Source organism: Vombatus ursinus, unplaced genomic scaffold (genome assembly GCF_900497805.2).
Source record: "Vombatus ursinus unplaced genomic scaffold, bare-nosed wombat genome assembly UNPS02014830.1, whole genome shotgun sequence".
NCBI classification, from domain to species: domain Eukaryota; kingdom Metazoa; phylum Chordata; class Mammalia; order Diprotodontia; family Vombatidae; genus Vombatus; species Vombatus ursinus.
Window position 1 is genome coordinate 14,105,331 of NW_020954608.1, and position 12,276 is coordinate 14,117,606.

At 34.7% G+C, this 12,276-nt stretch overlaps 1 protein-coding gene and 1 non-coding gene across 2 annotated transcripts in view; both read left to right on the forward strand.

The window, feature by feature from the left end:
- FBXL13 (F-box and leucine rich repeat protein 13) overlaps positions 1 to 12,276 on the forward strand; it is a 254,089-nt gene that overhangs the window by 189,075 nt on the left and 52,738 nt on the right.
- LOC114025491 lies at positions 11,226 to 11,332 on the forward strand. Its single transcript, XR_003567037.1, has one exon. It is a non-coding gene; the product is annotated as a U6 spliceosomal RNA (small nuclear RNA).

A 12,276-nucleotide genomic window follows, 5' to 3' on the forward strand; every position in this document is an offset into this window, starting at 1 on the left:
ATTCTAGGTAATTGCTCTCAGTGCCCAGCTTGGGTCATATTCTTCTTAGAATCCATCCTTCCTTCCAGGCCCATCTCAGGCACCATTTCCTATGGGAAATCTTCCTTTATTGCCCCTAGTTGTTAGTACTCCCTTTCTCTCCTCATATTAAATTATATTTACTTATTTGTGTGTAGGGAATTGATCCTTTGAGTTCCATAATCAGTCTGATGAGGATACAGAGAAGCTGTAACTTTTGCATGGGTTCTTGTGTTGTAAAACTTTGATCAAAGGAGTTAATTCATTGGCCAATTTGAGCTCATAGGGAGGTAAAATTTTGTCTAGAACTTTCACTTCCATTTCTTTAAAGAGAATCTGGACATTCCCCACTTGGTACCTCCTAGAAGATGGTTTCAGGGATTGGAGCTTCACCCAAGATGAATTGGTTGGCTTGGAATCTTGAGAGGATGGATTCTTATCGGAGGAGCTATGCCTGTCTGTTGACCAATAAAAGGAATCTTTGTCAAAGACTGAATTTTTTTTACCTCTTCTGACTTTTCTTCTGGAAAGATTCTGAGATCATATGTGTGCATAGGAGTGGGAGGGTTCTTCCCGCTTCACTAAAGCCTTTCAGTAAAAACAAATGAAGAGCTGCATGTGCTTGTCCACATGGTTCAATAAGTTATTTCTTAGGCAGTATCAGATTCAATATCAGATCAGTATCAATTCCCTTGTAAGAAACCTCAGGTTTGTGGTTTCTGGAATCTGACCCTCTAGTCAAAGAAGGGGAATTTCCTAGGCAATATAATCCCATAATATAAGCTTCTAACCAGAAAAGGGTGATATCTTGGGCAGACTAGCTTTAGACTGGTCTTGCAAGTAATACCAAGTTACCACAGAGATCTAGCCTTTTATTCAGAGAAGGGGGACTTCTTGAGTATCATGACTCTTGAAAGGAAAAGAGAATTGCTCTTCTTCGCATACCCCTACCCTCCCTTGAGAAAGGGGTGTAGAAAGGGACTAAACCATGCCATAGATGAGAAAGCAAAAACCAAACAAACCCTGGACTTTATTCACCCATATTCTATAAATTGTTCACACAGTATGGGTCAGATGGGAGGAAGATCGTCTACCTAACAAGCCCAAAATGTGTTTCCCTTTGAGGGAGAGAAGCCAAACCACAAAACAGCACTATGAATCTGGGGGGGGGACTGTATGGGACCCTGGAAAAATGAGGTTGGAGCAGGAGGGAAAATTGTGTTGATTTTTATGGGATTATTTGGATTCCCTTTGTTTTCTACATTTGTTACGGGTTCTTGTGAACCTTCTACATTTTTGTAGGATGAAATGAAGAAAGTCCTATACCATAAACTACTCTTTTTTTTAAACATGTGGAGAAAGAACTCTTTTACCCACACCTGTGAGGAGCTTGATACAAGTCAACTTTGGTGATTTCCCGAGTGAATTGAGGCAATAAAAGCCAAAGAGAGAATGATCTTTTGGGTCATCCCACAGATCCATGTAAAATTCAGAGTTTGAGGGGCCATGGGGCATGAGTTACATGTGCAAATGTTGTAACATCTCATTAAAATATAGACTCCTTGATGGTAGAGCCTGTTTTTCATTTTGTCTTTGAATCCCTAAGCCTTAGCACCGCAGATCTTTTCATAAAGCAGAAACTTAGTAAATGTTGATGAATTGAATGGAAGGAGAATGAAAGTCAAGAACAGGTGAACAGCATCAGGGAGTCACAAATAAAGAGTAGGTTGAATCACCTGTGAAACACTTAACTTGGGTTCTGGGAAATGGGCTTTTGCTGCAATGGTATGAAGGCCCTCAGGTTTGCTCCTCCTTTACTTATCCTCATGCCTCCTTGAGGATGTTCTGTGCCTGCAGACACACTGCTTGTCCTGGCACTTGTGGGGCAGGGATGAGTGTTGACAATGGAAGGTAGTGCCAGCGTTCATCCCCAGCTTCAAAAATAATTGGCAGGTGATGCTGTGTGTGGAGAATATTGTCTGGTCCCTGAAATGGGAAAGAAGTAAAGATGGAAGAGGGGAAGAGGAAGCATCAGTGATGCAGTGGAGGGAAAAAGAGCACTGGGTAAAGTGTCAAAGGAGCTCAGAATTAGGGTTCAAATCCAGAATCAGCCACTTGCTAGATCTGTGACCGTAGGGAAGTCACTTGACTTCTCTCATCTGAAAAATTAGGAGATTAGATTAGATGTCTTCTGAGGTTCCCTCTAGCTCTAAATTTAGATTCCTGTGTGGCTCTATCACAGTGCAAATGGTCAGACTCAGAACTGGTTCAATGACCAGCTCTGAAAATAGTTAATAGTTTAACTTAAGAAGAAATCCAAATAATTGGATTCAGAACTCTTTAAGTGACCAGAACCAAACAGTAGTTCTTAACAGTTTAACTTGGAAGTCAGTCTCTTTGCTTGGCCTTGTGCTTTTAACATCTTTATAAGTGATGTAGGTAAAGGCAGAAATGGTGATTATCATATTTGTAAATTATCCAAAACTGTAAATCATAGCTAGTAGAGTTGTGAGAGTCAGGTTCTAAAAACATTGAGTGGAGACTTCCGCTTCCAGGAGCCAAGATGGCAGAGTAAAAAGGTAGTCACTCTCACTTTCCCCTATCAACCTCTGAAAACCCAGAAAATATCACCCCAGAAATACATAAAGGGGGTGGATATAAGTTGACTTTGATGTAATGATAAAAAAAAATTTAATCAAGTGGGTTAAATGGATCCAAGTAAGTGGATTAGTCTGATCTAAGAAAATGTACTGAGAAAGGAAGAGGCAGACAAGGGTAAATTACATTACAGGAAAAGACACAAAAACCTATTAGAGCAGAGGTAAAGAAGGGAGGGAGATGAGCATTGTTTGAACCTTACTCTCATCAGATTTGGCTAAAGAAGGGAATAACATAATCAGTTAGGTATAGAAATCTAACTTGCACTATAGGTAGTAGGAGGGAAAAGGAGAAAGAAAAGGAAGGGGGGATAGAAGGGAGGGAAGAAGCAGTAATGGTAAAGGGAAGAAAAGGGAAAGGGATAATAGAAGGGAGGTGAGACCGAAGGAGGCGCTGGTCAAAAGCAAAACACTAGTGAGGGGGGGAAAGGATAAAGGAGAAAGAAAAGCATAAACGGGGGGGGGGGAAGGACAGAGAAAAAGACACAGATAGTAATCATAACTGTGAATGTGAATGGGATGAACTCTCCCATAAAATGGAAGCATATAGCAGATTGGATTAAAAACCACAATCCTACAATATGTTGTTTACAGGAAACACATTTGAAAAAGAGTGACACATACAGGGTAAAGGTAAAAGGCTGGAGCAAAATATATTATGCTTCAGCTGAAGTAAAAAAAGCAGGGGTAGCAATCCTGATCTCAGACAAAGCAAAAGCAAAAATAGATCTTATCAAAAGAGATAAGGAAGGAAACTACATCCTGCTAAAAGGCACCATAGACAATGAAGTAATATCATCACTAAACATATATGCACCAAATGGAATAGCATCCAGATTCTTAGAGAAGAAGTTCAGGGAGTTACAGGAAGAAATAGACAGCAAAACTATACTAGTGGGGGACCTCAACCTCCCCCTCTCTGAACTAGATAAATCTAACCACAAAATAAATAAGAAATAAGTTAAGGAGGTGAATAGAACATTAGAAAAGTTAGGTATGATAGACCTGTGGAGAAAACTGAATGGGGATAGAAAGGAATATACTTTTCTCTCAGCAGTACATGGCACACACACAAAAATTGACCATGTATTAGGGCATAAAAACCTCACAATCCAATGCAGAAAGGCAGAATTATTAAATGTGTCCTTTTCAGATCATGATGCAATAAAAATTATATGTAATAAAGGGCCATGGAAAGATAGACTAAAAATAATTGGAAACTAAAAAATTTAATCCTAAAAAATGATTGGGTCAAACAACAATCAATAATTTCATTCAAGAGAATGACAATAATGAGATAACATACCAAAACTTATGGGATGCAGCGAAAGCAGTTCTTAGGGGAAGTTTTATATATCTAAATGCTTACATAAATAAAATAGAAAAAGAGGAGATCAATGAATTGGGCATACTACTAAAAAAATTAGAAAAAGAACAAGTTAAAAAGCCTCAATTAAACACCAAATTAGAAATAATGAAAACCAAAGGAAAAATTAATAAAATTGAAATTAAGAAAACTATTGAACTAATAAATAAAACTAAGAGCTGGTTTTATGAAAAAAAAACAATAAAATAGGTAAACTTTTGGTTAATTTAATTAAAAAAAAGAAAGAAGAAAACCAAATTACTAGTATCAAGAATGAAAAGGGTGAAGCTACCACCAAGGAAGAGGAAATTAAAACAACAATTAGGAATTATTTTGCCCAACCATATGCCAACAAATTTGACAATTTTAGTGAAATGGATATATATTTACAAAAATATAAATTGCCCAGATTAACAGAAGAGGAAGTAAAATACTTAAATAACCCCATCTCAGAAAAAGAAATTGAACAAGTCATTGATGAACTCCCTAGGAAAAAATCTCCAAGGCCAGATGGATTTACATACAAATTCTATCAAACATTTAAAGAACAATTAATTCCAATACTATATAGACTATTTGGTAAAATAGGTAAAGATGGAATCTTATCAAATTCTTTTTATGATACAAATATGGTGCTGATACCTAAACCAGGAAGAGTCAAAACAGAGAAAGAAAATTATAGACCAATTTCTCTAATGAATATACATGCAAAAATTTTAAACAAAATATTAGCAAATAGATTATTACAGCAACTTATCACACAAATAATACACTATAACCAGGTAGGATTTATACCAGGAATGCAGGGCTGTTTCAATATAAGGAAAACTATCAGCATAATCCATCATATCAACATCAAAACTAACAGAAACCACATGATCATCTCAATAGATGCAGAAAAAGCTTTTGACAAAATACAACACCCATTCCTATTAAAAACACTAGAGAGCATAGGTATAAATGGAATCTTCCTTAAAATAATAAATAGCATCTATCTAAAACCTTCAGCAAGCATAATATGTAATGGTGACAAGCTAGAAGCATTTCCAATAAGATCGGGGGTGAAACAAGGATGTCCATTATCACCACTGTTACTCAACATCGTACTGGAAATGTTAGCTTTAGCAGTAGGAGAAAAAAAAGACACTGAAGGCATTAGAATAGGCAAAGAAGAAACAAAGCTATCACTCTTTGCAGATGACATGATGTTATACTTAGAGAATCCCAGAGAATCAAGTAAAAAACTACTTGAAATAATAAACAACTTTAGCAAAGTTGCAGGCTATAAAATAAACCCACATAAATCATCGGCATTTCTATATATTACCAACAAAGCCTAACAGCAGGAGATAGAAAGAGAAATTCCATTTAAACTTACTGTAGACATTATAAAATATTTAGGAGTCTACCTCCCGAAACAAGATGCAAGACACAGTAGTCAATGACTATAGTAATCTATTATTTGATAAACCCAAAGACCCCAGCTTCTGGGATAAGAACCCTCTCTTTGAAAAAAACTGCTGGGAAAACTGGAAAAGAGTATGGCAGAAACTAGGCATAGACCAAAATCTCACACCATATACCAAAATAAAGTCAAAATGGGTACATGATTTAGATATAAAGGCTGATACTATAAGCAAACAGAGAGCAAGGAATAGTTTACCTGTCAGATCTATGGAGAACAGAAGAATTCATGACTAAACAGGAGATAGAGAACATTACAAAAAGTAAAATAGATAATTTTGATTACGTTAAATTGAAAAGTTTTTGTACAAACAAAGCCAATGCAACTAAGATTAGAAGGAAGGTAGAAAATTGGGAAAGAATTTTTATAACCAGTCTCTCTGATAAGGGCCTCATTTCTAAAATATAGAGAGAATTAAGTCAAATTTATAAGAATACAAGCCATTCCCCAATTGATAAATGCTCAAAGGATATGAACAGACAGTTCTAAGATGAAGAAATTAAAGCATATGAAATTAAAGCATAGTCATATGAAAAAATGCTCTAAATCACTATTGATTAGAGAAATGCAAATCAAAACAACTCTGAGGTACCACATCACACCTATCAGAATGGCCAACATGACAAAACAGGACAATGATAAATGTTGGAGAAGATGTGGGAAAAATGGAACACGAATGCATTGCTGGTGGAGTTGTGAAATGATCCAACAATTTTGGAGAGCAATTTGGAACTATGCCCAAAGGGCTATAAAAATGTGCATATCCTTTGACCCAGCAATAGCACTTCTAGGGCTATATCCCAAAGAGATCACACAAATGGGAAAAGGACCTACATGTACAAAAATATTCATAGCAGCTCTTTTTGTGTTGGCAAAGAATTGGAAATTGAGAGGATGCCCATCAATTGGGGAATGGCTGAGCAAGTTGTGGTATATGAATGTGATGGAATACTATTGTGCTATAAGAAATGATGAACAGGCTTATTTCAGAAAAACCTGGAAAGACTTGTATGGTCTGATGCTGAGTGAAGTGAGCAAAACCAAGAGAACGTTGTACACAATAACAGCCACGTTGTGTGATGACTAATATTGATAAACTTAACCCTTCCTGCAATACAGGGATCTAAGACATCTCCAAAGGCCTCGTGATGGAAAATGCTTTCCACACCCAAAGAAAGAACTATGGAAGCCAAATTGTTATTTTTTTCTCTACTGTTGAGTTTAGTTTGCTCTTTTTGATGGTTCGTCCTATTGGTTTTAATTTCTACTTACTACATCACTAATGTGAAAATATGTTTAATATGAATGTAAATGTATAGCCTATATCAGATTATGTGCCATCTTGGGGAGGGTGGTGGGGAGGAAGGGGGAGAAAAATCTTAAACTCAAAAGCATATGGAAGTGATTATTGATAAATCAAAATAAATTAATAAAAAAAGAAAAACAAAAACAACAACAAAAAATAAAATAAAAACATATCGAGTGGCCAAAATGGTAAGACAAAACTAACAAGATGGAACTTGGTAGAGATAAATGTAATTTCTTACACATGGAATCAAAACCAATTTCACAAGTACAAAATGAAAGAATCATGAATAGATAGTAGTGCTTTGGAAGGAAGATTCAGAGGTTTAGTAGACATTAGGAGTCAACAGTATTCTACTAATGAAGACTATGGTGGCATATAACATCTAAGTTCTTCTTTTCGCAGTTTTTGGGCAGCTTATAATGTTTCTCAGTGCTGTGTCAACCAGCTCTTTTACTTTTTTCTGCATTTTTTCCAAGATGAGAGATCTTGGCATTTTTTTCCCTGCTTCTGTCATTTCTACCTTTCTATCAGGATAAAAATACAGTTTTTTTTCCCCCATGAAATCTTTTGCTTTGTTTTCTTTTCCACAGATATTTCTAAATTGCTGACCTTTATCATATGTCCTGAGTTTCTCCAGTGGCACTCAATTGCTTCTTTGTTTCATTTCATGAGGTATTTGTTATTTATAGTAAATTTAAAATTTACTAATTTTATTTCTTTTTTAGTCACTCTAGTATGTTTATTATCTCTTTCATTGTGTCAAAAATATAGCTTTGTCTCTAATACTATTGTAGCTATTGTTAAAGCATATTTTTCCTCTTGCTTTTTTTCTTAGCTCTTTTTATTGATAATTTTTTGCATTATGTTAGGACTCTGGTTTGCTCATTTTAAAAAGTGATCTTGCAAGGATTTCTGGAAGTTTTGCTTTGCTGTTTTTAAGTGAAGTATTCAGGGGATAGACATCCTTGTGAAATCTCATTCTTTTATCTTCTCCTAAACCTAGAGGGTGATCTTTATAACTTTTTAAAGAAAGTTCTATAGATACATTTTGCTGATGATGGTGATTTTTTTTAAACAACAAATTCATTTTCCAATGTACTTCTTTTCAATTATTCCCTCCTTGTAACAAAAACTGTTAAGCAAAGTCAACTGACAAAATGACTGTATCCTACAAGTGTTCATCATTTATTCTCTGAGACTGAAAACTTTGATCACAATTCATCTTAGTAGCAGTGTTGTTTTCATTTGTATTATTGTCATTTGCATATATTCTCTTGGTTCTTCTTACTTTTTATTGATGCCTTTTGTTTTACATCACAGTCATTTTCTTATATAATCACACCCATAATAAGTGTGGGGCTTTCCCTTTTTTTAAACTAAATTTACTTTTTTTAATTAGCAAAACCTCTGCCTCTCACCACCGCTTCTTCTTCTAGTTGAGGAAGAAGGAAAATAAAACCCTGTTACAAACATGTATAGTCGAGCAAAATAAATCCTTATACTGGCTATGTCCAAAAAATATACATATCTCATTCTGCACTCTGTCATTCACCTCTTCATCAGTCAGAAGAGGAGGTCAGTAGAATATTTCGTTATGAATCCTCTGAATTACACTGATCAGAGTTCCTAAATCTTTCTTTTTAAAATATTTAATTAATTAATTTTTTGTTAAATTTTGAGCTCCAAGTTGTTTCTCTCCATCCTTCCCAATCTTGCATTAGAGTAGGCCAACATTTGATATAGGTACATATGTGGAACCATTCAATACATACTTCAAAGTATTAGTTCTTTCTCTGGAGTTAGATAGCATTTTCCTTCATAGGTCCTTTGTAGTTGATTTAAATATTCATATTACTCAGAATGGCTTAGTCATTCACAGTTACACTTTGAACAGTGTTGCTGTCACTGTATACAACATTCTCTTGGTTCTGCTCATTTTATTCAGCATTATGTCATGTAAGTCTTTCCATGGTGTTGTAAAATCAACCTGCTTGCCATCTTATAGCATAACAGTAGTCCATCACAACAATATACCACAGTTTACTCAGCCATTCCCTAAGTGATGGACATCCCCTCAATTTCCAGTTCTTTGTTTCTGCAAAGAGAGCTGCGATAAATATTTTAGAACACATAGGTTCTTTCACATTTTCCCTGATCCTCTTGGGAAACAAACCTCATAGTGGTTTTTCTGGGTCATAGGGTATACACAGTTTATAACTTTTTGGGCATCATTCCAGATTGCTGTCCAAAATAGTTGGATCAGTTCACAATTTCACTAACAGTGTATTAGTGTCCCAGTTTTTCCACATCCCCTCCAGCATTTGTCATTTTCCCCCTTTGTCACTTTGGCCAATCAGGTGTGACATGGTACCTCAGTGTTGTTTTAGCTTGCATTTCTCTAATTAATAATGACTTAGAGCATTTTTTTTTGCTTTTGTTATTGATATAATCAATTGTGTTAATAGTTTCCTTATATTGAACCAGCCCTGAATTCCTGGCACAAATCTCCATGATCACAATGTTTATTCTTCATGGCATATTGCTGCAGTCTCCTACTTAGTATTTTATTTAGGATTTTTACATCCATACTCATTAGTGAAATTGATCTATAAGTTTCTTTCTCTGATTTTGCTCTTCCTGGTTTAGGTATCAGCATCATATTTATTTCATAAAAGAAGTTTGGTAGGACTCCTGCTTTGCGCTATTCCAAATAATTTATTTGATATTGAAATTAGTTGATATTTAAATATTTGCTGGACTTCACTTGTAAATCCATCTGGTCCTGATGGCTCTTTCTTAGGAAGCTCAATTTCTTTTTCTAAAATTTCTGTTCAATTATTTTTTCTAAAATAGGTTTATTTAGATATTCTATTTCCTCTTCTGTTAATCTGTGCAGGTTATATTGTTGTAAGTTTTGTTCCATTTAACTTAAATTAATTGGCATATTATTGGGCAAAATAACTCCTAATGCTTTAGGTTCATCTTCATCAGCAGTGTATAAACCCTGTTCAGTTTTGATATATTCCTTCTCTTGCAATAAAGAAATGTTGTTTAGCAAAACTAACAACTGCCATATCTGATGGCATATGGTCTCCCCCATCATTCCAATGAAAATTCTTCAACTCTTCTCCAGGGCCACAATTAGTCATTGCAATTACACTGTATTTGACTTCATTTTAGTGAGGATTTTTCAAGTGCGTGATTATAGTCACATGTACATGCATAGTAGTATACGTGCACATATATTGTGGTGTTTATTGTTTTCCTAGTTTTACCTCAATCTACTATTAGTCCATACAGATATATTCCTATGTCCCTTGACATTTTCACAATTGTCATTTTAAACGCATAATAATATTTAATTATATTCACATACCATAATTTGATTGACCATTCTCCATTCTGTGGGGACTTATTTTGTTTATAGGTTGTTGTTGTTTTTGTTTTTGTTTTTGCCACAAGAGATACTGTTGTATATTGTACCTGATTCCTATTTTTGACTTTGGTGGTATGGAGAATAGTAGCTATTTGCCCAGCATGGAATCTCTTGATCAAAGGGTATGAACAAGTATGTGATTTCTTTTTAACATAATTTCAAATCACTTTCAAAAGTAGTTTGATCAGTGCTTATCTTCATGCAACCCCACACATATTGACTATTTCATCCTTGGTCGTATCTGCCATGTTGCTGAGTACGAGGTGAAACTTTAGAGTTGCTTCAATTTGCATTTCTCTAAATATTAATTGGGAGTAATCTTTACCTATGGTTGTTGATAGTTTGAAATTCTTCTGAGAACATTTGTTTATATCCTTTAACTTTTTATCTATTAGAGAATTACCCTTTTTGTAAATTCCTCATAAATCTTAGACATAAGACTTTCATTAGAGATAGTTGATGTAATTGTTTTTTTTTTAATTGACCACTTTTCTTATTCTAGCCACATTGATTTTGTGCAAAAGCTTTTAAATTTTGTATAGCTAAAATTATCTACTTTCTCATTTGAGTTCCCTAAACCTTGATTTGGTTAAAAATTATCTCTCTCTGGATGTGGTTATGAAATACACCTTCTACCTTTTTGCTCTACTTTTTATATAATATAATATTTTGTATTCAGGTTGTGCATCTATTTGGAATTTATTGTGGCGTTTGATATAAGATGCTGATGTTCTCAACTACTTCCTAATTTTTCTAGCAGTTCTTGTTGAACAGAGAGGCCTTCCTCATGCAGTTTTATGTTCTTAAGTTTATCAAAGACTGAGAGTTTGATTATTTTGTATTCTTGCTGATCGAGGCTATTCCACTAAACTATTCAAGTTTTTTAAAGTACCCAATAGTTTTTTTTTAAATTATGCATACAATTGTGAATCTCTTAAGTATGGCTTATTTTTTTCTTTTAAATATGCAATCAAGTGCTTGCTTCAACAGCACTTATACCAAAATTGGAACAATACAGAGAAGATTAGCATGGCACCTACACAAGAATGACATGCAAATTTGTGAAACATTCTATATTTTTAAAATACTATTAAGTGAGGGGAAAACGAAAAGAAAAAATAGGCAAAGAGGCTAAAAAAAAATATACAGTCATTCAAGGTTGTCCTACTTCTCTGTGATTCCTTCTGTTCTCTTTTGTATATTTAAAACAAAAGATGCTTAAATGGCCTTCTTTTCTTTCTTTTTTTTTTCTACTTTTCCATTCCCTCTTTCTGTTCTTTTTTTTTTCCATATCCTTTTCCTACCAAATATCTTTCTCCCTTCGTCCCACCCCATTGGGAAAAAATAGAAAAACACAGAAATTGTAACAAATATGCATCGTCAAGTAAAACAAATTCCTACATTGGCCATGCTCGAAAATATGTATCTTATATTCTACATTTTGTATTCATTGCTTTTCTATCAGTAGATGGATAATATGCTTCATCATTAGTCCTCTGGAATCATCAGTCATCGCACTGATCAGAGTTAGGTCTTTCAAATATTGTTTGTCCTAAGAGTGTTGTTGTTATTGCATAAAATTATTCTCCTAATTCTGTTCACTTTAATTGACATCAGTTCATGCAAGTAGTCCCAGATTTCTCTGATATTATCCATCACATAATTTCTTTTTTTAAATTAATTTATTTATTTTTAGTTTTCAACATTCTCTTCCACAAGATTTTGAGTTCCAAATTTTCTCCCCATCTCTCCCCTCCCCTCACCCCAAGACGGTATGCATTCTGAATACCCCTTCCCCTAATCTTTCTTCTCTTCCATCACTCCCCCTCTCTTATGCCCTTCCCCTTCTATTTTCCTGTAGTGCAGGATAGATTTCTGTACCCCATTATCTGTATATTTTATTTCCCAGTTGCATGTAAAACCAATTTTTAACATTTATTTTTAAAACTTTAGGTTCCAAATTCTCTCCCTTCCTCCCTCCCCACCTACCCTCATTGAGAAGTCAAGCAACTCGATACAGGTTAT